Source organism: Furipterus horrens, unplaced genomic scaffold (assembly GCF_987537825.1).
Source record: "Furipterus horrens unplaced genomic scaffold, mFurHor1.1.pri manual_scaffold_1, whole genome shotgun sequence".
NCBI classification, from domain to species: Eukaryota; Metazoa; Chordata; class Mammalia; order Chiroptera; family Furipteridae; genus Furipterus; species Furipterus horrens.
The window spans coordinates 204,395,061-204,419,681 of NW_028327171.1; the positions used below are offsets into that span (position 1 = coordinate 204,395,061).

At 42.8% G+C, this 24,621-nt stretch overlaps 1 long non-coding RNA gene across 2 annotated transcripts; it reads left to right on the top strand.

Moving 5' to 3' along the window:
- Positions 1-3,824: 3,824 nt before the first annotated feature.
- On the top strand, positions 3,825-11,144 carry LOC150022669 (uncharacterized). Of its 2 annotated transcripts, XR_016509655.1 has the most exons (4): positions 3,825-3,957; positions 8,306-8,480; positions 8,551-8,633; positions 10,952-11,144. It is a non-coding gene; the product is annotated as an uncharacterized LOC150022669 (long non-coding RNA). The 2 variants fall into 2 exon arrangements; XR_016509654.1 differs by having other exon boundaries at positions 8,306-8,633.
- The last annotated feature ends 13,477 nt before the right edge of the window (positions 11,145-24,621 follow it).

A 24,621-nucleotide genomic window follows, 5' to 3' on the forward strand; every position in this document is an offset into this window, starting at 1 on the left:
CCTTTAGGAGATACCCAGCCTTCTAGACATTAAATGGTACTCCAAGATCTGATTCTTATCACTTATGAACTCTATGGTTTTGGATAAAGTCCTTAAACATCTGAGCTTTTCCCTCCTCATATGTAGCATGGGTTTAGTGATACTATCTGTGTAACGGGGCTTCTTGACTTGGCTATGGACTGGGCTGTCTCATGATGTGAGGCAACACTGCCCCCTCGAGGCAGAATGCCCAGATCCCTTAATCCTGCATGGCATCAGGAATCTTTTGGAAGAGGATGAAAACCATTCCCACAATTGGTGGATGCCAAACTGCAAGGAGAAACAGCGGAGGCCCTGAGAGTTCACCACCCTGGGTGAGAAAGAGTTTTTCATGGAAGGGGGAGGGGTATACAGAAGAATGGTGTGAGGCTGGGTATGACCATCTTGTGGCTCACCATCCCCATCCCCTACTGTGCCAGGGCCTTATCTCATTTATTCCTCCATTCATTCACTCATTTACTTATGGTTTACAATAGCACCTCCTACACATTGAACACTGTACAACATGTAAGGGGATAAAAAGATTAGTAGTAGCTTCCATTTATTGAGCTCTTATTTTGGAGTAGGCACTGAACACAGATCCAATGCTCACAGGGGTCACTGGGGACACATATTTTTACCACGGAAACTCTTATGAAAGAGCTGAGAAAAAGAACTAGAAGATGCTTTCCTATCTCAGAGATAGAGAGGCATGCCAGGGGTCCATGAGCCAGGGGACAGGCAGAGAGGCCAGCATGATGGTAAGATGGGTGGAATTTGGAACTTAGCTCTGACCATGTAGGAGGTAACCCCATTGGATTCTTTCTTGGACTCATGCTGAAGGTGAGGAGACATGGAAATCTGGACGGTTACAGAAGAGCACATGCTGTAAGATTCCAGTTGCATCCTGTGCAAAAATAGGCAAATCCAATTTATACGGTTAGAAGACAGACTAGTGCTTACCTCTGCAAGGGAAGTAATGACTAGAAGGAAACATAAGGGGGATTCTGGGGACTCACAACATTTTGCTTCTTCATCAGGAGTCTGGATACCTCAGTGTGTTCATTTTCTAAAATCTTAAGTGCACTTGAGATTTGTGTACTCTTCTGTACGTTGCTTCAACAACAAGTTAACACGTGTGCGCACGCGCACGCACACACACACACACACACACACACACAACTGTTTGAGAAATGTGGATGTTTAGTCATTTCTCACTTCAAGCCCTTTGAGGTGTCACCACATCAGGGAAGGGGGGTAAAAGAGTAGAGGGTTGGAGGCAAGGGCCACCTAATGTCTGACCAGACTTATTTTCATTTCTCCCTTCATTCCCTCATTCATTTAGGGCTGATAACAGCATCTCCTACACATTGAACACCATACAGCATGTAAGGGGATAAAGATTAGCTTCCATTTATTGGGTGTTTATTTTGAAGTAGGCACTGAGCACACATCCAGTGCTCACAATGATCCCATGAAGTGTTAGGGTTAGTGGAAGAGTCTCGGAAAGGTTCAGGAAGTTGCTCAAGGTCACACAACATAAAAAGTGTCGGGATTTTCATTTGAACCTGAGTCTGTGTGAATCCAAAGCTGGGACACTTTTCACTGAAATAGTCTTCCAAGAGTCTAGGGGTTGGTGAGATATGTTAACAAATTGCTCTACCAGAGCAACGAGGCCTTAGTGCTTAAGTCAACACTGTCTGGGGTTGAATTTTGGTCGCATCCTTTCTGTGGCCCCGGTTAGGCTCCTTCACTTTCGAGCCTGTTTCCCCATCTGTATAACGACGGTTAAAAAACCACACCTTTCTCTTAGGGTTATTGTGGGGATTAAAGGCGACGATGATGTGGAGCCCGGAGTCCGGGACCCTGTGAGCGCATAGGACAGGCAGTCGTTAGCATTTGAGACCCGTACACAGCAGAACTCCACCAGGGCCGTGGTCAGGCAAGAACACGGGTTGAAGGAGGTTTTCTGATCTTTGGCTTCTGATCTGAACCGTTAGGACCCGGTGGACTTAAATGAGACGGTGGGCCTTCATAGCCCCGTCAGTGCTGCTAGGATATGGACCGGACGAAGAGCTCCGATCCCCATCACCTTCCAGCGCAACCAGCACCAGCACACCCACGGGTGCTGCTACTCTGGGTCAGCTCGGTCAGACGAGAGGACGTGATGTCGCGAGACCTGGCAAGACCAATGGGCTTCCAGACCGGAAGTGAGGGGCGGGCGCCCGGCAAAGCGCCCCTTTTGAAACCGGAGGCGCAGGCCTGCGGAGGAGAAGAGTGGGTTGGAGGTTGTTGTGCCTTGTAGGAGTAGATCCGGGGCCCCGGAGGGAGCAGCTGGCTCAGCGGAGACCTTTGCTTGAGGTTTGGTTGGCATCTGCCACAGCTTCACTCATGGGGCGGCTACTACGGGCCGGCCATGCTGTGCGAGCCAGATTGGCGAGGTACTCGTTGCTTCCACAGGACAGAGCCAGGTCCGCCGCCCCTCCCTCCAAACACTAGTAACGGTCCCCTCTTTTGGTTTAGTGAGCTTTGGTGGCCACGGCCGTGATTTGCCCCAACGCATGAAACCACTTTCTGAGCCCTCTCTTGCCCAGGCGCCTTCTATGGCATGAAAGAGACCCTACGATCATGTTTTATAGAATTAGCCAAACTAAGATATTTTAATTTATGTGAAGACCGCCGTCTTTCCACGGAGACTTCCCTATATGGGGCATTGAAGTGACTGTAGGTATTTTTAGGCATGTTGGAATAGGGAGTACTCTAGATTTGAGTTAAGTGGGATCTATCTATCTATTTATCTATCTATCTATCTATCCATCTATTTACCTACCTATCTAGAGATAGGTTGGATACACAACTAAGTTATCTCCGGCCGTCCGGGTGAAGGAATGGCTTCTAGGAATGCTCCGGTGCTGAATTACAAGCATGGTGACCCGAAGGTGCCAGAAATCCTTTGGTCCTAGGATTTGCAGCCCCAGAAGAATGAGGAGATATAAAATATTAATCACTGCACAAGAAATGTGAAATTCCTTGAAATCTTATAGCTCACAAAGAAAAGAAGCTCGATAGATCTGCCCAAATTTGACAACCAGCCTAAAACAATGAATTAGGAAGCTGTAAGAATCTTTTCTAAACTAGCAATAATAAAGAGCAAAATTTGATCAACCACAGGAGAGGAAAGAATGAATTATCTTCCTGTTCTCTCCATAGAAAGCATTACAAAATTGTTGTCTTTGAGAAGGTCATTAAAGAATATGCAGCTAAAAGTAGTAAAAAAATAAAGTGTATAGGTCAAGCACTTAATTTAACATAAATGTCATTTTAAAATATTTTTGTGATTATTTTGGTATTTTATTAACTATTTAAAGTTTGTAGTTTGATGTAATTTCTCATTATAAATATACATTCATATATATGTGTAATTTTGTATTTTAATTTTATATTTTTCTTAAAGGAGTCCCATGAAATGACATAATCCGTATCTCCTTGCCTGAGTGTCTTCTGCTAACCACTCTGATCAGGACGGGACACATATTTATTCTCTTAATTTTTGAGATGAGGAGATGGAAGCCCAGAGGGGTTAAGTTACTTGCCCTAGGTTTTGCTACCGTGACTGGCAGAACTAGAACTAGAACCTAGCCCTTTCCAATTCTCACTTCAGGTATCTGGTGACACGAGGAGCAAGTGCACTATTCCAAAACCTTTCACCTTCAGCCTTCGGTGAATAGGGCATGACTGTGTCTCCGATGGTCAATATACAGATGAGAGGCCCAGTAAAGCTAAAAGGGAACAAATTGTATTTCTGAACCGCTGCCAAATCTCAGATGACGGCAGCCTTCTTTGTGTCCTCGCACCAACCCCTTCTAGCAATGAAAGGACAGCATCTGGTGGGAAAGAATGGCCAAAGAACTGCAGCCATGGGTCCTCGCTCTGTGTCAGGTAAGTGTGGAACCCTCAGATAGAAACAGAATCAACCGGTGAACCAGCTGTGTGTGCATATGCATGCGAACATGTCTTTTGTTATTTTTCAAGCCAAGTATATTTTTGGTTGGTTTCCTTGGAGACTTGAGAATATGGAGAGGCCTTACCAAGTGTAGTTTAATTTTGTCGGCTCTGCTTCCTTTCCAATTTCCAAAATTAGTCACCTCATTTCCCCACCTAGACTGATCTTGTGTAAGGTCACCAAACTTTGTTGTTAATCCAACTTTTCAGTCCTTACCTTAATTGACTCCCCCCTGCTACAGGTGTTCTTTTTATTTATTTATATATGTTTAAAGATTTTATTTATTTATTTTAAAGAGGGGGAAAGGAGGTAGAGAGGGAGAGAAACATTGATTGGTTGCCTCTCCTACGCACCCTGATCAGACCAAACCCGCAACCCAGGCATGTGCCCTGATCTCAGCCCTCCACTTTGTGGGAGGACTGCCCAACCAACTGAGCCACATAGGTCAGGGCTACAAGTATTCTTTTGAAATGTAAATTTGATCTACCTCCATTTAAAGTCCTTCTGTAGCTCCTCATCGCTTTTAGGATTAAGATCCAAATCTGAGCTGCCTGGCCAGACCCAGTTCTCTCCAGGCCATCCCAGTTATACACTAATCTTTCATTTGCCAATGAGGCATGCTCTCTTCCTGATTACAGAGCTTTTGCACATACTCATTTCTTTACCCATTGCATATAAATATATATCCTATTTTATTTATACTAATGTATTATGTTTATATTTTGGCACCTGTGTGTGTGTGTGTGTATGAGGGGGACCCCCCAAAAAAACCAGAATTATCTTCTGGAGGAGGAGTCCTTTGTAGTGCAGGCTTCCCCCCACTAGGTGAGTGTTCTAGGAACCCCTCTGTATCAGTGTACCAGCTGGTGTTGCTGTGAGAGGTTGCATTCAGCTTCAGTGAATTTTTTTGAAGACTCAACGCCTTTGCCCATTTCATGATGAGTGATTTACAAGGGCACCTGCCCACACTTGCCTGACTGTTCAGCAGTTTTTGACCAAAAACCACATGACCCCCCATGCCTCACCCTCCCTATTCACCGATCTTGCCCTGAGTGACTTTTATTTTGTTTCTCCGGTGAAAAAAGTCTTCAAAGGGAAATGTTTTGTCAGTATGGAAGAGGTGAAACAAAAAATGGCAGAAGTACTAAAAGGCGTCAAAATTGGTGAGTTCAAAAACTGAGCAGTGGAGCCCCTGGCTGCTGTGGGTCAGTGGACTGAGTGTCAGCCTGCGAGCCAAGTGTCACTGGTTTGATTCCCAGTCAGGGCACATGACTAGGTTGCACGTCAGGTCCCCAGTTGGGAGTGCAAGTGAGAGGCAACCACACAGTGATGTTTCTCTCCTTCTCTTTCTCCTTTCCCCTCTCTCTAAAAATAAAATAAATGAACAAATAAATAAATTATTTTAAAAAAAACTGAGCAGTGGAAAAAACGTCTCAATAGGTGTATTGAATCACATGGAGAGTACTTTGAAGGTGACTGAAGTTTAAACATGTAAGAATAAATACAAAAATTTTAATAAATAAGTTCCAGGTTTTTGGGGGTCCCCCCTCATATATTTTATTTGTACCTAACAATATATATACTATTTTACTTACATCTATTATACTCCTGACCTTGTTTTGGTGCTGGAGATACAACAAACAAAGCAAGCAGAAGTTGCTGCTGTTCTGGAGCTCACCTTCTGGTGACTGTTTTTTTCTGGAATGTTCTTCCCCTTTCCTCTTTTTTTTTCCATAGTAAGAAGTTTATTCCTATTTATTTATTTTTTAATTTTTAAAAATGATTTTATTTATTTTTAGAGAGAGGGGAAGGGAGGGAGAAAAAGAGGGAGGGAAACATCGATGTGCGAGAGATACATCAATTGGTTTTCTCTCCACACCCCCAACTGGGGAACTGACCTACAACCCAGGCGTGTTCCCTGGTTGGGATGGACTCGAACCAGTGACCTTTTGGTTCTCAGGCCAAAGCTCAATCCACTGAGTCACACCAGCCAGGGACCTATTTATTTATTTTTTAAAAATAACAGCTTTATTGAGATACAATTCACATACCATGAAATTTACCCATTTAGAGTGTTACAGTTCAATTTAATATATGCAGAGTTGTACAACCATCACAGCAATTTTAGAACATTTTCATCACCCCAGAAAGAAATTCTGTACTGATTAGTAGTCACTCCTCCTCCCTGCAAATCTCCCCAACTCTAGGCAACCAGTCTACTTTCTGTCTCCATAAATTTGAAGATTCTGGACATTTCATATAAATGGAACCATACATTATGTGGTCTTTTGTGACTGGCTTCTTTCACTTAGCATAATATTTTCCAGGTTTATCCATGCTGCCATGCTGAGGCATGTACTTTATTTTCTTTTATATTTTTTTAAAATTGAGATATAATTGACATATAACACTGTGCAAGTTTAAGTACTTTATTTCTTTTTATTGCCAAATAATAATATTCTGTGGTATACTATACCATGTTTTATTTATCCATTCATCAACTGAAGGATATCTGGGTTGTTTCTACCTTTTGACTATTATGAATAATGCTGCTATGAATATTTGTGTATAATTATTTTTTTGGTATGAGCATGTTTTTATTTTCTTGGCTATATACCTAGGAGAATTGCTAGATTATATGATAAGTCTATGTTTAACATTTTGACAAACTACTCAACTGTTTTTTCAAAGTGGCTGCACCATTTTATACTCCCACCAGCACTGTATGAAGGTTCCAGTTTCTCCACGTTCTTGCTGTATGGGTTGAATTGTGCCCCTCCAAAATTCATGTTGAAGTCCTAACCCTAGGTCCCTCATAATGTAAACTTATCTAGAAATAAGGTCACTGCAGATGTCATTAGTTAGGATTAGGCCTCTGGCTGGTGTTCTTTATAAAAAGAGGACATGTAGACACAGACTCACACTCAGGGAGAACGCCATGTGAAGATTGGCGTTATGCTGCCACAAACCAACGAACTACCAGAAGTTGGGAGAGAAGCTTGGAACAGATTCTTCCCAGCACCTTTGCAGGGAGCGTGGCCTTACTGCCAGTTTGATTCCAGACTTCCTGCCTCTTTTAAAAACAAAACAACAGGCTCAAAATGGAGTCCCTTGTGCTGAGCCCCATGCCACCAAAGCAAGACTTAATTAGTTTTGGCTCTCCCAGAAATGGTATCTCAAACCAGTCAGTCAGGAACCACCTGATCAGCACTAGGTAGGTGATCTGCCTGATGGACTTGCCACCTCCGGAAGGAAAGTAACCTTAAAGTAACCAACCCACTTTTTGCCTAGTATAACTTTCTTATTTCTGCTTATAAAGGTGTTACACAGCTCCTGGGAGCGCCTCTCTATCTGCTGGATTGGCTGCTGCCCAATTCAAATCAACATTTGTTCAAATAAACTTAACACTTTAAAAATATGTCTCAATTTATCTTTTAACACCTCCATAACTATGAGACAATAGATTTCTGTTGTTTAAGCCACTTGGTTTATGGCACTTTGTTATGGCAGCTTTAGCAAACTAGTATATTCACAGACACTTGTTATTTTCCATTTTAAATGTATTATAACCATCATTTTGGGTATCAAGTTGTACCTCATTTTGGTTTTGATTTGCATTTCCTTAATGCACAAGATTTTGAGCATACTTTCACATGCTTATTAGCCATTGGTGTATCTTATTTGAATAAGGTTCTATTCAAACCCTCTGTTCATTTTTAATTGGGTTATTTGTCTTTTTATTATTGAGTTATAGGAGTTCTTAATATATCCTAGATAGAAGTCCCTTATCAGATATATATGAGTATTTTGCAAATATTTTTAGAAAGACTTTTACTTATATATTTTTAGAGAGAGGGAAAGAGAGGGAGGGGAACATTGATGGGTTGCTTCTTATATGTGCCCTGATGGGAACTGAACCTGCAACCCAGGCATGTACCCTGGCCAGCAGCAACCTTTCGCTTCGTGGGATGATGCCCATCCAACTGAGCCACACTGGTCAGGGCTTAAAGCTAATGGTTTTCAAGGCTGTTTCCTACATAGATGGCTCTCCTAAGCTACAGTCCTGCATATTCAACTGAAAGAATATGTATTTTGGTGGTGTTGAGAGGGGTGGTCTATAAATAGTAATTAGATCAAACTGGTTAATAATGTTACTCATTTTTATAGCAAGCAGGCCAAAAAAAGAAAAGAAAAAAGAAAGAAAAAAAGGAAGACCAGCTGCACTGTAAATGTTCCTTCTGATCAGAGATATTCATTCATTCAAAATTTATTGTTGTCTCCCAGGCACTTTTCTAGGCATTGAGAACATAGCAGAGAACAGAACAGATTCCAGGAGAAGAGGAAAGTCCAGAAATATAACAAAGAAATAAAGAAATATTCAGGAGTGTCTGTAGTTTTGAACCTCTGATCAACACCACCAGAAAAGGAAAAAGAGAAGCAGTGTTATATATGCCACCAGGTATTGTGAAACTGTGCCCTTGACTCATTTCATTTTAGCAAGCCTTTACTGTGAACCTTTTATGTTCCAGGTGCCACATGCGGAGGTGCTGGCCCAAAGATGAAGAACATGAAGGTTTCTATCCTTGAGGAGCGCAGCGTGGGAGAGAGGCAGGTAAGTGGACAGTTATTTCACAGGTGATTTGTACTATGATGAAGGTGTGAACAAAATTCTGTAGAGCAGAAAAAAGTGACTAATTCTGCCTCAGGGTGTCAGACAATGTTTGATGGAGGAGGAAACATTTCCTGTGGTTCTGAGGGAGGACTAGGAGATGGCCGGGTGGAGAGGGGTAGAAAAGACATCTGGTCATTTGTAGTGAGAATGACCAAGTTACAGAGACTGCCTGGGTTCTGAAATATGGACTGCTCATGGCAGCCTGGCACCCACAGACAACGGTGGGGTGGAAGAATGCGCAGGGATTAATGACTTATTGAGAAGGAGGCTTGAGGCTTGTGTTGCTACCAGTTAAAATGACCGAGTTGATATGCAATCCACCTACTGTTTCTCTGCAGAAACCATTCAGATATCTGCTGCATTTTTTTCTACTTTATGTTTAAGTTAAAGTGTCAAAAAGACTTAAAGTACTGCTGTATACATTTGGGGGGTGGTGTAAATTGGTATAACCTGTAAGGAAGACAGATAAGCAATGTCTGTCAAAATTGTAAATGCTGCATATAATTCTGTGACCCAGCAATTTCACTTCTAGGAACTTACCCTCAGGTGCACTTACTCATATGTAAAATAACTTATGCCCAAGTATCCATCATATTGTTGTCTGTAATAGCAAAAGACTGGGAGCAAGTTAAATGTTTATCAGAAGGGGCGTGGTTAAGCAAATTGTGATATCTCTTTAAAATGGGACACTATTCAGTCTAAAAAGAAAGTAAAGAATAAGGTACCTATGTGTCCTGTTCAGAATGATGTATTGTCAAATTCATTTTTTTTTTTCTCAAAAGCAAGGGGCAGAACCATTTGTGTAAAATGGGGATGGAAAGAATTCAAGTCCTCTGTGGAATATTTCAATGGCTGAATTAAAGAACCCTGGGCTGTCTTGCCTCCAGACTCCTTGTGATGTGTGATAAGAAACTCCTTATTGTTTAAGCTAGCTGAGAAGGGAGTCTTCTGTGACTTGTAGCCAAAAGCATCCAGATATATAACTCTGAAGTCTATGGAGGTCCTTGTGTTTGGATCTGGAATATGCAGAACAAGGGAGTTAAATCTTTGATTTTCAGAAAGTCTCCAGTTTACTCCATTTTTAACCCTACCAGGCACTCCCAAGTGCATCCCCTTTCTGGATATTCTGAGCTCTGGACCTCAGAGCAGCCAGCCACTCATGATACAGCCATGGGAATTTCTGTGCAGAGATGCAACCTGGCAGGGTTCAACCTGCTTGGCTTCTTTTAAAGACAACCCCATCAAAGCTAAAAGCTAAAAGACTGGCAGAATATTTGCAGTTAGGGGGCAAGAGGGCAATGCACTAGATGCTAGAATCAAGCCTTATAATGTGGAATTCAAACAACCCACTCTCTGACCACAAAAGGACGCAGATAATTCAGACTTGCTATAGTGATTACAAAGCTGAAAACTCGCTAGGTCAAGCTATGTGGTCTGAGAACTTGTCCACACAACTAAAATTGTCCTGTCAGTATCATCCAGATGATTTTAAGGACTTACTTGACTGGCCCATTCATTAAAGAGAAACAAGTATTTGTTCCCTGCACCCTGTGACATGCTAGGAATACAACAGTGAGCAGAGCGGAAATGGCTTTGCCTTTATTGATTTACAGTCTAGAGGAGGAGATGGCAATTAGTTGAATAATTATCAAATAGGTGTGCAATTATAACTCAGTTAAGAATTATAGAGGAAGGGTTCATGGTGGAAAAGGGTAGTTAAGAAAAATACCCATTTTAGAACAGAATCAGAAAGGTCTGCCTGAGGAAATGACATTTGAGCTGACATCTAAAGAATGAGTGGGAGTTTACTGGATGGTTGTGGGAGAAGAGCATTCCAGGCAAAAAGTATAGTTCCTGCAAAGGCCCTGGGGTGGGAGGTACGGGGAGTGTGAAACACTCAAGGAACTGGAAGAAAGAGAACGTGATTAGAGGGCAGAAAGTGAGGGAGTTGTGCTGAAAGGTGAGTCTGGAGCCTGGCAGGGTAAAGCCAAGAGACATGTAAAGTATTTTTGTGAGAGCAATGGAAGACAGTTGTGGCACAAAGTGTTAGCTGTCCAGTTCCCCTCTATTCCTTAGTATTCAAACCCCAGAGCTTTGGCTCAGCACATGGCTACCAATTAAAGCCCATTTCCCAGGCTCCTTTGCATATGGGCTTGCCTGTGTGACCAGGTTCTGACCAAATGGGTAGTGAGAAGGATGAGGCTTTTCTTCTATTCTTCTATTTTTTTCCTACTTTCTTCTCTCTGGCTGGAATGCAGCATTGATGGTCGGGGCTGGAGGAGCCACCCCAGCCCATAAGATGGAAGCCATATGTTGAGGATGACAAAGCAACAAGATAGAAGGAAACTGGACATCCAGCACCATGGAGCAGCCATAGCCACCCTGGACTGTTAAACTTAGACTATAAGTGACACATTGATAAACTTCTAACTTGTTTAAACTACTGTTTTTATTTTTCTGTCTTTATCATAGCAGTTATACCTATATTATTTTTTTGGTATATTTTATTGATTATATTGTTACAATAGTTCCAATTTTTTCCCCCTTTGCTCCCCTCTGCCAAGCACCCCTCCTCCGCCAGCAATCCCACCCCCCTTAGTTCATGTCTGCGGGTCATGCATGTAAGTTCCCTGGCTTCATTCTTTCCTATATTAGTCTTTTTAAAAAATAATTAATTAATTATTTTTTATAACATTAAAAAATAACAATTCCCCCCTCTCAGACTTAAGACCTTTTATAATCTTATAAAGGACAATGGGCGAAGGTCTTGTGCTCCTCTAGCTGCTTCAAGCTGGACATGATCATCGTCCTACCTACCCTTGGGTCCAGAAATCCCTAATAAGAGTGGGGGTGTGGAGGGGTATACCTATATTCTTCATGACTATTATGAACTGAATGTTTCTGCTTCCCCAAAATTCATTTGTTGAAATCCTACCCAATGGTATTAGGGGGTGGGGCCTTTGGGAGGTGATTATGTCATGAGGGTAGAGCCCTTATGAATTGGATTAGTGCGCTTAAAAAAGAGACTGCCAAGAGCTTTCTTACCCCTCTACCATGTGAGGACACAGTGAGGAGATAGTCATCTGTCAGTGATAGTCATCACCGAAGTGGGCTCTCATTAGACACCGAATCTGCCAGCACCTTGATCTTGGTCTTCCTATCTTCCAGAACTGTGAGACAGTATTTTTGTTTGAGCAGGCTGAATGGACTAAAATGCACCATTGAAATATTCCAGGTGACGGAATCAGATTTGCATGTTGAAATGATCACTCGGGCTACTGTGTGTGGAAGGTAAAAGTAGTGAGAACAGTCAAAAACCATTGTAGCCCCCCATTGAGGAGGAGGATGCCTTGTACCTACAATGTAGCTATCAAGATGAGGCCAGACCCCATTAGAACACCTTTTGCCTGGTATAGTGGAAAGAAAATGAACTCTAGCTTCAGGGAGAGCTAAGTTCTACTACAGGATGCACTACTATGTAGTCATGACCTTAGGTAAGTTACTTAGCATCTCATCTATAAGTTCAAATTATGATTCTTTCTATGAGGAATATGGCAAATTGTAAGGCATTCTTCAGACTTGAATTGCAATATCAGCTCTTCCCTGGGTCTCCAGCATGCCTATCTTCCCTGGAGATTTTGGACTTGCCAGGCTTCATAATCACGTAAGCCGATTCTTTAAGATAAATCTCTCTCTCTTTCTCTCCGTACACACACACACACACACACACACACACACACACACACACACACACACACGGACATCTTTTGTTTCTCTGGAGAAGTTCGAACAATACAGGGGTAAACTTTCTATTAATTTATAATCGTCGTCGTCGGCAGCCGTCCGTCTCGAGAGACGATGGTGTAGTTTCTTAAGAGTCTATCTGCACCGCCGAGAATGGCTGTGCAGTCCGACTCGGGAGTGACACGGTATCTGTCTCCTCCCGTGTTGAATCGACATCTTGCGATGACGCTGGAGTGTCCTCTCCAGTGAAGCTGAAGCTACAGAGCCTGGGCAGGGTGATATGGAGGGTCTGCTGTTGCCCATGCAGCAGACCCCCCCTCTCTTCGCAGCCGAAGGTCCAAGGGAAAGACGGAGTCAATACAGCTTGGTTTCAGGTGCGCCGCAGGAGTTGCCGGTGTTGACTACAACGTCAAACCGCCTTAGGGACTCCGGCTCCGGATTTTCTGTCGGGGTTTACTCCCTTAGCCTTTCCCCTGAAGAGGTATGCTGCAAGGCAGCGGAGGTTTTTTGGAGTCAGAGTTTTCCTTCTCTGATGTGTCCTGACTGGAAGACCGAACCAGCGACACTTAGCTCGCAGGCCGATGCTCAATCCACTGAGCCAAACCAGCCAGGACAATAATTTATAATATACATAAACGAAGTACACAAATATGAAGGGCACAGCTCAGTGAAATTGTATAAAGTGAACATACTCAGCCACCATCCATAAGAAGATATATGAGGTCTGTCCAGAAAGTATCCAGCCATGTAATATGAAAAATAGAGACCTTTATGGAAGAAGATACAAGATACAAGAAACATCTACATAGGACAGTGACACCTCAGTCCCCTTCATAGTAGGCACCTTGGGACCTCACACAGTTCTCCCAGTTGCCGTCAGCTGCCCTGTCGTATTTTCCTGAATATCATTTATGGTCTGAAATCTTTTTCCCTTTCAAAGGTGTTTTTAGTTTGGGGAAAAACCAGAAGTTGCAGGACACCAAATCTGGGCCTGTGGGGGGGAGCTCAGTCAACTGGGTGATTTGATGTTAGGCAAAAAAACTGCGCGAGACGTGATGCATGAGTGGACGTGTTGTGAGAATGAAGCTGCCAATCATCAGCTGCCCAGAGCTGGGTCCTTCTGAATCATCCAAATAGTTTCTGCAGAGGAATGTTCAAGCTTAATGTACAATCTGATGGAGACTCGTTGCTCTATTCATGCAGTCATTTTAAATACAACCGCCACACAGTACACACGCTCACTCAGTGTATCTACTGCCCCACTGACTAGTACAGTGAAGCTGTCATTGTTCATGCATGTGCGTTCCAGTCCACTCTCCTCGGCTGCCAACTTACATGATGTCACGCAAACTGTCATATTAACAATGGCTGGACATTTTCCAGACAGATCTCGTATACCTGAAACTAATATAATGTTAATTACATTAGCTGATTATATCGCAATTAAAAAACAACTAAAAGCCCATGGATAATATTTACAACAAAATTAGGTGGCAAGGTGTTTCCAGAAACCTCGAAATACAGGACAAGGCAACACCATCTGCATGGAACTGGCACGTGTGCAGAAGAAAGCAGGGAATAGTGAGCTTCTGATGGAGCTGAGGATAGGAGAACACCGTAATAACCAGTAGGTAGGTGTTCATGGGTCAATTTGAGAAAGCAACAGAAATTGGGAGGGTTTTTGCCTAATTCAGTGGTGGGTGAGAGCCAGCAAGCTGTGGCAAGGTCTGAAATAAATGAAGTTCTCTAGCAAGACTGGCCATCAGGGCTCCCTGCTGGGACAGAATCTCACATGTAGGAAAAAATGCTAGGAAAAGAAGCAAAATTGAACAGGAGAGAGACATCAAAGATAAAGACAAGGCCAAGATAAAAATGGAAAGGTGAGCAGAGCCAAGAAATCTTAGAAAGCATGCTGCCATCTTTTTTATTACTACATGAAAATAACAGAAAATGAGACTTTTTAGTTAGGAGAGCTACCCTGGCCCACACTTTCTTCTAAAAGTTCAGGAAAATTAATTTCATGTATAAGTAAGCAAAGAAAGTATTGAGGCCAAATCAATTACAGAGTTATAAGAAAGTAAAAAGCAAAACCACAATAATACCTACAGGCAAAGAAAGCGTGTCAGAAAGACATATGCACAAAGCAGATAAAAACTGTTAACCGTAACTATCTGGGAAGAAGATAAAAGACATTAAAAATAATACAAGACATAAAAGAACAACATAAAGTTAGAGAAACTCTGAAATGAGGTAACAACTCAGGAAAGATTTAGAAATGAAAAAGTAATTTCAGAAAGGAAGGCTAAATTGGAAAAAACACTAGAGTGAATTAATATAGTAGATAATGCCTGAAGAGAAACAGGAGGTGAAAACAAGAAATACATTAAAAATTAAAATGAAATTTTAAAAGATGAAAAGAATTCAAAGAGAGAAAATTATGAATATTAAAGATAGGCAAGTAAGACTCAACACACAGTAAATAGAAATCTTGGAAGAAAAAAAAAATCAAGGCAAGAAAACAGAATTAATACAATGGGGAGGTGCACACAGTGAGGAACTGAAACCTCCAGCCAAACATTTGTGAGGAACTGAGGCCTCCTGCCAATGCCCACTTCATTGAGCTTGGGTGTGGGTCTTCCAGCCCCAGTCAAGTCTCCAAATTCTGCAGTCCTCTCCTTGTAACCTTATTGTAACTTCATGAGAGACCCTGAACCAGAACCATTCAGCCAAGCTCCTGATCTGGGAGGATGTGAGATAATACATGTTTATAATTTTAAACCACTAAGTTTCAGAGCATTTTTTTAAAGTATATTTTACTGATTATGTTGTTACAATAGTTTCAATTTCTTCCCCTTTGCTCCCCTCTTCCCAGTACCCCCCTTCCCTGCAGCAATCCCACCCCCCCTTAGTTCATATCTATGGGTTGTGTATATAAGTTCTTTGGCTTCACCCTTTCCTATATTATTCTTAACTTCCCCCAGTCTATTTTGTACCAACCGATTATACTTCTTAATCCCTGCACCATTTCCCCATTTCTCCCCTTTCCCCCTCCCAGCTGATAACCCTCCAAATGATCCCATTACCTATGATTCTGTTCCTATTCTGGTTTTCTTAATTGGGTTTTGTTTTTATTTTTTAGATTCAATTGTTGATAGTTATGAGTTTGTTGTCATTTTAATGTTCATAACTTTAATCTTCTTTTTCTTAAGTAAGTCCCTTTGACATTTCATATAATAATGGCTTGGTGATGATGAACTCCTTTAGCTTTACCTTGTCTGGGAAGCACTTCATCTGCCCTTCCATTCCAAATGATAGCTTTGCTGGATAGAGTAATCTTGGTTGTAGGTCCTTGCTTTTCATCACATTGAATACTGCTTGCCAGTCCCTTCTTGCCTGCAAAGTGTCTTTTGAGAAATCAGCTGATAGCCTCAGAAGCAATGAGGCTTTATTTTCCCTGGCACTGGGACCATGAGCTGTGGGGTCCGGTGAGGAGCTGGGAATGCTCTCCAGGTGTCCCTCCTGACTTTTTAAAATGTGAAACTGTACTTTCCGCTGGCCTGCCACTGCTGCCGCTGCTGTCGCCACCATACTGCGTCCTCTCCGTCCCAGCTCCGCCCCCTCCTACCTGTCTGGATGAGTATTTCTTCTTTATATCTTTGTTTGTTGGACTCCCATGCTGTCTGATTTTCTGGAACTTCTGGTTGTTTCTAGTTTTGAGGTAGTTGTATTCCTTCTTAGTTGTGGAGGGAGACGCAACGTGTCTATCTATGCCTCCATCTTGGCCAGACCAGAGTCATTTTTTAATGCAGCAAAAGGTAACTAATATAATGGGCATTAAGATAGCTTCCAGTATGGAGCTATTTCAAATATTCCTGCTCTGCACATTCTAACATATGTCTTATGTGAATATATGTGCATTTCTGTTGGATATAAACCTAGAAGTAAAAATAAAAAGCCGGGTCATGGAATACACATATGTTCAGCATCAGTAGATATTGCAGAAGCATTTTCCACAGTGCTTATATCAATTTACACTCTCACCAGCAGTATATGAGTTCATTACTTATAATCTTACCAGCACTTGATATTTCTGTCTTTTTAATTCTAGCTTTTTTGATGGTTTATAGTGGAATCTCACTGTAGCTATTTTTTAAAAAATCCTCACCTGAGGATATGCTTATTGATTTCAGAGAAAGAGAAAGGGAGAGAGAGAGAGAGAGAGGGAGGAAAGTATTGATGTAAGAGAGAAACATCTATCTGTTGCCTTCTGTACACACCCCTAATGGGAATGGAACCCCGACCCTTGTGTGTGCCTTGACTCGGGATCCCGCAACCTTTTGGTGTACAGGGGCGACACTCCAGCTACCTGAGCCACCTGGCCAGGGCTTCACTGTAGTTTTAATTCACATTTTTGTGGTATCTAATGAAGTTTAGCACCTTTCCAAAAGCTTAATGTCCATTTAGACATTTCCATCTATAAAACACTAACTCGAGTCTTTTACCTATTTAAATAATTGAGTTGTCTATCTTTTTTTCTGATTAATTTATTCTTTTTATCATTCTGGCCTGGCCCCAGAACATTAATAGTTCAGAGTAATATCATATAGTTTTACTTGTATAAAGTTAAAATATGAACAACTGTCTTTCAGTAGAGGGATATACATATAGAAAGATGGACAGACAGACAGAATTCTAAGATGGCCTCCTTGGTCCATCTTTCCCATGTTACTCCCATTATTATGTAATGTAATGTAGTAAAGGGGATTTTGGCAGATGTAATTGAAGTTACTTATCAGTTGACTTTAAAATAGGGAGATTATCTGGGTAAACCTAACTAACCTAATAATATGAACTGTTTAAAAGCAGGAAGTTTCACCCTGGCTGGTGTGGCTCAGTGGATTGAGTGCTAGCTTGTGAACCAAAAGGTCGCCAGTGGGAGAGGCAACTGATTGGTGTATCTCTCACATATCAGTGTTTTCCCCCCTCTTTCTACACAGGCCATACTACTAAGACGAGGAGTCAAAGCAGCTCTACCTATACACAGAAACAAACACAGGGAGGCTGCCAAATAGAGGAGGCAAAGAAATATGGTCCAAATGAAAGGACAGAAGAAAACCCCAGAAAAAAGAACTAAATGAAATGGAGAAAGCCAACCTATCAGATGCAGAGTTCAAAACACTGGTGATAAAAATGCTCAGAGAACTCATAAAGTACAGTAAATAAATAAATAAATAGAAGAAATGAAGGTTACACAATGTGAAATAAAAATCCACAAGGAACCAACAGTGGAGGAAAGGAAGCCAGGATTCAGATCAGCGATTTAGAACAAAAGGAAGAAATAAACTTTCAACCAGGACATAAAGAAGAAACAAGAATGCATAAAAGTGAGGAGAGGCTTAAGAACCTTTGGGATAACTTTAAACATACCAACATCTGAATCACAGGGATGCCAGAAGAAGAGGAAGAGCAAGAAATTGAAAACTTATTTGAAAAAATAATGGAAGAAAACTTCTCTAATTTGATGAAGAAAATAGACATACAAGTCCAGGAAGCACAGGGAGTCCCAAACAAGTTGAACCCAAAGAGGACCACACCAAGACACATCATAATTAAAATACCAATGTTTAAAAGTAAAGAGGGAATCTTAAAAGCAGCAAGAGAAAAGCAGAGTTACCTGCAAAGGGGTGCCTATAAGAATATCAGCTGATTTCTCAAAAGAAACTTTGCAGGCAAGGAGGGACTGGCAAGAAGTACTCCAAGTGAAGAAAAGCAAGGACCTACAACCAAGATTACTGTATCTAGCAAAGCTATCATTTAGAATGGAAGGGCAGATATAGTGCTTCCCAGTCAAGATAAAGCTAAAGGAATTTATCATCACCAAGCCATTATTACATGAAATGTTAAATGGACTTACTTAAGAAAAAAAATATCAAAACTTTGAACATTAAAATCACAACCAACTCACAACTATCAACAACTGAATCTAAAAAATAAAAACAAAAACAAACTAAGCAAATAACCAGAACAGGAACAGAATCATAGGTAAGCAGAACATTTGGAAGGTTATCAGCTGGGAGGGGGAAATGGGGGAGACTGGGGAAGATGGTGCAGGGATTAAGAAGCATGATTGGTAGGAACAAAATAGGGTGTGTTAAGAATAGTGTAGGAAAGGGTGAATCCAAAGAACTTAAATGCATGACCCATGGACATGAACTAAGAAGGGGATTCCTGGAGGGAAAGGGGATACTGGGTGGAGGGGAGCAAAGGGGAAAAAATTGGGACAACTGTAACAGCGTAATCAATAAAATATACTTAAAATTGTATATCTGGGTAACAGAATGGGATAGGAAAATATGACTCACAAACTATTTGGAAGTAAACAGTCTTGGAGCGAAAGAAAGAAAGATGTGAACCATGTTGTAACTGAAAAATTTGCTTTGATTGGAGCTCCAGCCACTCCCCTGAGAGAACTCCCCAAAGGCAGGCCAGATTAGAGTTCTGGAGCAGAAGGAGAACCCTGGGGCAGCTTAGAGCCGAAACCCACCTCCACCCCAGGCCCCCAGAGACACTGTGCTAATGGCCCTTATCACAACAAATGGTTCTGTGTGGCTACAGCTGCCTCTTACACTGGCTGGGGGCAAACTTGATTCAGAAGCATAATGGAGGATGAAGCATCAAATTTCTTATTTGAGCAGGAAGTTGATACCTAAGGAATGTAACCTGGCAGCAGCCCAGAAAGAAGACTTGACAACTGTGCAGGCTGTGGGGAAATGGCTCTCCTATCCTAAGGCTTTTACTTGGAGGAAGGGTCATGGGACCTGTGAAAGAACTCCTATCACTAGCTACGGTTTGAAAAATCCAGCAGGAAATGGGCCTTGAGGTCAGAACCCAGGTTGTTGGTCAACAGTGTTTCTTCCAGAATTAGTCCTTCACTGATAACTAGATGTGAGAGACCACCCTTCGCAGTCATTAAATCCAAACATGCACTTCTCTAAAGTTACGGACACAGTTTTAGAAGTAAAATTTCAAAGCACAACTATTAGAATTTTTTTTGCTTAGAAATACTGGATTTTCAACTCAAATTATCTTACGATTAGAAAAAAATGGGGAGGAGGGGTGTTTCTTGCCTCATTGACCTTCATCAGGCCCAGCTGGATGCAGGGGCTAAAATCACACCAGGATCTCAGGCTTTCATCCCACTGGCTTAGCAACCTCAGAGAAAGGAAAGCATCTTTTCCTCAGCACTTCTAGTAAAACTCCAAGAATTGAGTGTCATTGGACTGCTTTGGGTCACCAGCCCAGCCCTGATTTATTTTGATTATGCTGTTACAGTTGTCCCAATTTCTTTTCCCTTTGTTCTCCTCCACCCAGTGACCCCCACTCCCTCCAGTTGCCCACCCCACTTAGTCCATGCCTATTGGTTGTGCATATAGTTCTTCTCAACATCTTCCTGTCTACTTCACTCCCTCCTAATATGCTTCTTAATTCCTGTACCATCCCCCTCCCTTTCCCCCCTTCCCCCTCCCTGCTGACCTCCCCCCATAATGTTCCCCATGCCTATAATTCCTTTCCCATTCTCATTGCCTACTTAGTTTGCCTTTGTTTTGGTTCCCTAGCTTCTGTCATTGGTTGTTGTGATACAGTTTTCATTTTTATGTTCATAGTTTTGATCCTCTTTCTCCTAAACAAGTCCCTTAAACATTTCATATAACAGTGGTTTGGATCTGATGAACTCCTTCAGTTTTACTTTGCCCTGGAAGCACTTTCTCTGCCCTTCTGTTCTGATTATAATGTGTCTTGGAGTGGTTCTCCCTGGGTCCAGTTTTTTTGGAACTCTCTGTGCTTCCTGGACCTGTAAGTCTATTTCATTCCCCAACTTAGGGAAGTTCTCAGGTCCATGTCTTGAACCCACCCTTGGGGTCTTGGGAGGGGTGGGCCCCATTAGATCACATGGATTTGGAGTGTGGTAAAGGTGGTTTCCCAAAGGCAAATTAGGTTGTCCTTACCCCAGGGAGGCTGGATGCTCAACTGCAGCAACCACAATGGTGCGTGACAGAAAAAACAGGTGGGATCTAGCTATCTCTCATATTTTTCTTCTTCCTCTTAACATTTTCTGATAGTGATGCCACCTTGAGCCAACCTGCAGAAATTATAATTCCATGGGTCTGCAATAGAGCCCAGATGTGTTATTTTTACTAAGTTCCCCCAGGTGGTACTGCGGGGCACAATAGTTTAGAAACTACTAATTAATGTAGTGGACAACCTTCTTATTCTCTGCTCCCTACTCAAAATTGAAAGTGAGTATATGTGGAGCTCTAGCTTATAAAAGTAGAATAGCCTTTTTTACTCAAAGGAGGTCAAAACAAAGAATCATCTTTACATTTTGAGATTACAAAGAAGAAAGTGTAAATTAATGAACCTGTTTCAAAGCCCATCTCCTATATACCCATAATCCTACACAAACGGCAGATTAACAGCAGTGGCTCCTGTCCAGCTAAGATGTTGGGGCAGTAAGCAGGCCCACCAGGGTTTTTCATACAAGCAGTTATTCATTCATTAACCCTCATGCTCAGAAGGCAGGAATCTGTCATTGTGAGCAGGGAGTTGTTGAGGCTCACCCCTGCCTTGGGGAAGGTGATTATCTTCATCACAGCTTGGAGTCAGGCAAGGAAGGCCATGGAATAGAGAGGGCATACACCAGGTGGAGGACTTCAGTTAAACATCGATTTTAGCCCTGGCTGGTGTGGCTCAGTAGATTGAGCGCTGGCCTGTGAACTGAAAGGTCACAATTTTGATTCCCAGTCAGGGCACATGCCTGGGTTGTGGGCCAGGTCCCTGGTTGGGGACGTGCATGAGGCAACCGATTGATGTATCTCTCACAAATCAATGTTTCTCTCCCTCACTTCCCCACCCTCTCAAAATAAATAAATAAAATTTTATTTAAAAAAATTGATTTTAATTAGCCCTAGCTGGTGTGGCTCAGTTGGTTGTCCCATGACAGAAAGGTTGCGGGTCTGATCCCTGGTTGGGGCGTACATGAATAAGGCAACCAGTTGATATTTCCCCTCTCTCTTTCCCTTCCTTTCTCTCTAAAAACAATGGGAAAAGAATGTCCTTGGGTGAGGACAAAAAAATCCCCCTGCCAGTAGTTACTTTCCGGTGAGAACTCAGGACATTCAATCCCACCCTCTATAACTAATCGTAAGACATTGATCAATTTACTACTATTTATTGTTACTTTTCATATCTGTCATCTCTGCTGTACATTCTTTGAAGGTGGGAGCCCCACTTCACATCTTTTCATGTTCCCAGTATCTAAACCAGTAGGCTACAGTTTCTTGAATAATATTTGCTAAAATTGATTTTTAAATTTTGCAGAAACAATATCTCAAACCCCTTCAAAAGCAGAACTAAACTACATGGAGTCTCTGGAGCTCTGGAGAGATCGCAGGTGTGTGATGAGTAGCCAGAGCATGCTCCCTGAAAAGCACAGTCAGGTGGGCCTGGTGCCTGGCTCATAGCAGGTACACAGAGGTTCACAAAATTAATGAAGCCTCTGGTGGACCAGAAAGTGGACCAGTGCCTGACATGCTGCCAGGTCTTCGTGGCCTCAGGAATCATATCAAACAATCTCAGGAGCAGTCTGAGTAGCAATAGCTACCAGCACAATAGCCGAGAAGAAAGGACAGCTATACATTGGTCTCAAAAGCCGACCAAAAAAATTTTTAATTGTATCCTGACTCATTAATGAAGAATGTTCCAGTAAAAAACAAACAAACAAACAAACAAAAAAACAGCTAACGGTACAGATCAACCAAACCTTTTCTGCTCTGTATAAGTAGTGATGACAATGTAACTTGTAATAACTCATTTTTTAACACAAGCACTGTGAGATTAAATAAGATCATACAACAACCCTATGATGGTCCACTTTTGGAGACCTCAGAAGAATTAAGAGATTTGCCTCAAGTCTCCCAGCTTGTAAGTGGAGGGGCTGGATTTGAACCCAGACCTGTGTGACTCCAAAATCACATAGGAACCCCACACTGCCTTTCTCTTTTAAAAAGGCAAACGTTTTCTATGCTATTTGTGAATGAGTCAGATCTCTTTCTGGCTTCTCCTTCTGTTAATAAGGAATCTGGGCCAGTGAGTTCCTTGTTCAACCCCAAGGGAGGACTGGACCCCAGGGTTCAGCTTCTCTCAGAAGGCAGCTCCTGGAACTCCAGGGACTCTGAGTGATTCCTGTAAGTCAAGATAAGAAAGGCTTTCATGGTCATGGCTAGTGTCTAGGGACCAGGTACCATGTAGGGTTTTTGGGGGGCCAGATGAAAGTGAGACTGGGGGCACAGAGGCAAAGGCTGTGTGTAGATCCAGGGAAGATCTGACCTGGAGTTCTTGAAGGCTCTTTTCTTTCTCCAAGAGTCTCCAAGACCAGGGTTTTCAGAACTCATTCATTGGGGCTAGGCCAGGGCAGAGGGTATCCCCTATGCATGGGCACAGGGATGAGAAGGCAGGACTCACAGAGGGTCTATGCCTTCAGAGTGAAATTGAGACAGAGGAGGACAGCGACAGGGAAAGGGACAGAGAACTAGATGGAGACCCAGTCACAGCAGCAGCTTCACTGCAGCCAACTGCCTGGTTGAGATGGAAACGCTGATTCCAGCTCCAGCCCCCAGATAGGCTAAGAATATCCCTGAAAAGCAACAGCCACCACCCCCGGCCCTTCTTGATCTGCTTCTACATCTGGAGTGCTATGCTGGGCACAGGAGGCGCTCGCAGGCGCAGGGAAGAGACGGGTGGGCACGGTAGCGGGAGTGCTGCTTGGGATAAGGGTGAAAGGGAGCAGGCAAAAAAACGGGGTTTGGAGGGATCAGAAGGAAGTGACTGAGAAATAAAGCTACTAGGGAGTACTAGAAGGATTGGGCAGGGAAAACTTCTCAGGGTGGGTGGGGAAGGGCAGAGGCAGATTTAACGATGGACCCACTGGGTGTGCACCCTGGGCCCTGACTTCTGAAGGGCCCTGCAAAACCCCAACTTTACACTTTTTTCTAGAGACACCAAGTTTGGTTTTATTACTACTATGCATAAAATATGGTTAACATGTATTTTTATTTTCCCTGTCTCTCTCTCTTTTTTTTTAAGGGGCCCAATATTTTCTTCTGTGCCTGGGGCCTCAACTGACCTTAATCTGCCTCTGAAAAAGAGAATGTAAAGGCAGGAGCTATGGGCCTGGGAATAGAAGATCCAGGGGTGAGGATGGGGGAAGACTGGCATTGATGACCTGATGGGGGGACCAAGGCTTTATTGAGGAAAGCCGTGCTTATGGCAAGGAAAAGGAGCCCCAGCTCATCCATGTCCTCCCCTGACCCTTAATCCTGGGCCCTCCAGCATCTCAGCATTGTTCCCTTCTCTCCCTGCCCCAGGGTACCTCTTCCTCATCTCTGCTTATCAACTCTACTCTCTGTTTCAAAAAACCTACATTTGGTCTTCCTCAACTGAGTCTTTCTTGCAAGGGACCTGCTGGAATGGAAAGATATTGAGAAGGTGGGGGTCTCCCTCCTGGCAGCTAGGAGCACCTCCGTAGTCAGGTTCGTCTCTTCCCTCCACTCAGCCCCTTTCCCCACTCCCCACTGTTGCCTGGGGAGGGGTTCTACTCCCTCCATTGCCTTCCCAGGAACTTGCTCCTCCTCACCCCAGCTCCCCTAGGGTAAAGTCCTCAGGAGAGGGAGGGAGAGCTGGGCTGGTGCATACGCTCACTCTCCCTTTGCACACCGAAGGAGCTGAGACCCTGGATGGGGGTACTAAATGGGAGGGTGGGGAGCAAGATCCAGGCATTCAGATGTCCAGGCCAAGACTTCACCCCTGGTGTTTTAAGAACCTACATTTTCATCAGCCTCTCTGTAGGGATACTTTGAAGATATGGAGGTGCAATGACCTTAGGTTTTGGGGTCTCTGGTTTTGTTTACTGGGGAGACCCTGGACCTCAACCATCTTGGCATCCTGTCATTTGTCTCACCATCTTTCAGTGGCCCCTCTAAAGCATTGCTGAGAACCTGAGCACCCCTCCCCTCTGCCTCCTTGGTTAAACCGCAGAAGTGCAGGCCTCATGGGTGCTGTGCACACAGAGACTGAGCCCATCAGGCAGAAACAAATCAGGGAGAACCAGACAGGGATGGAGCTAGAG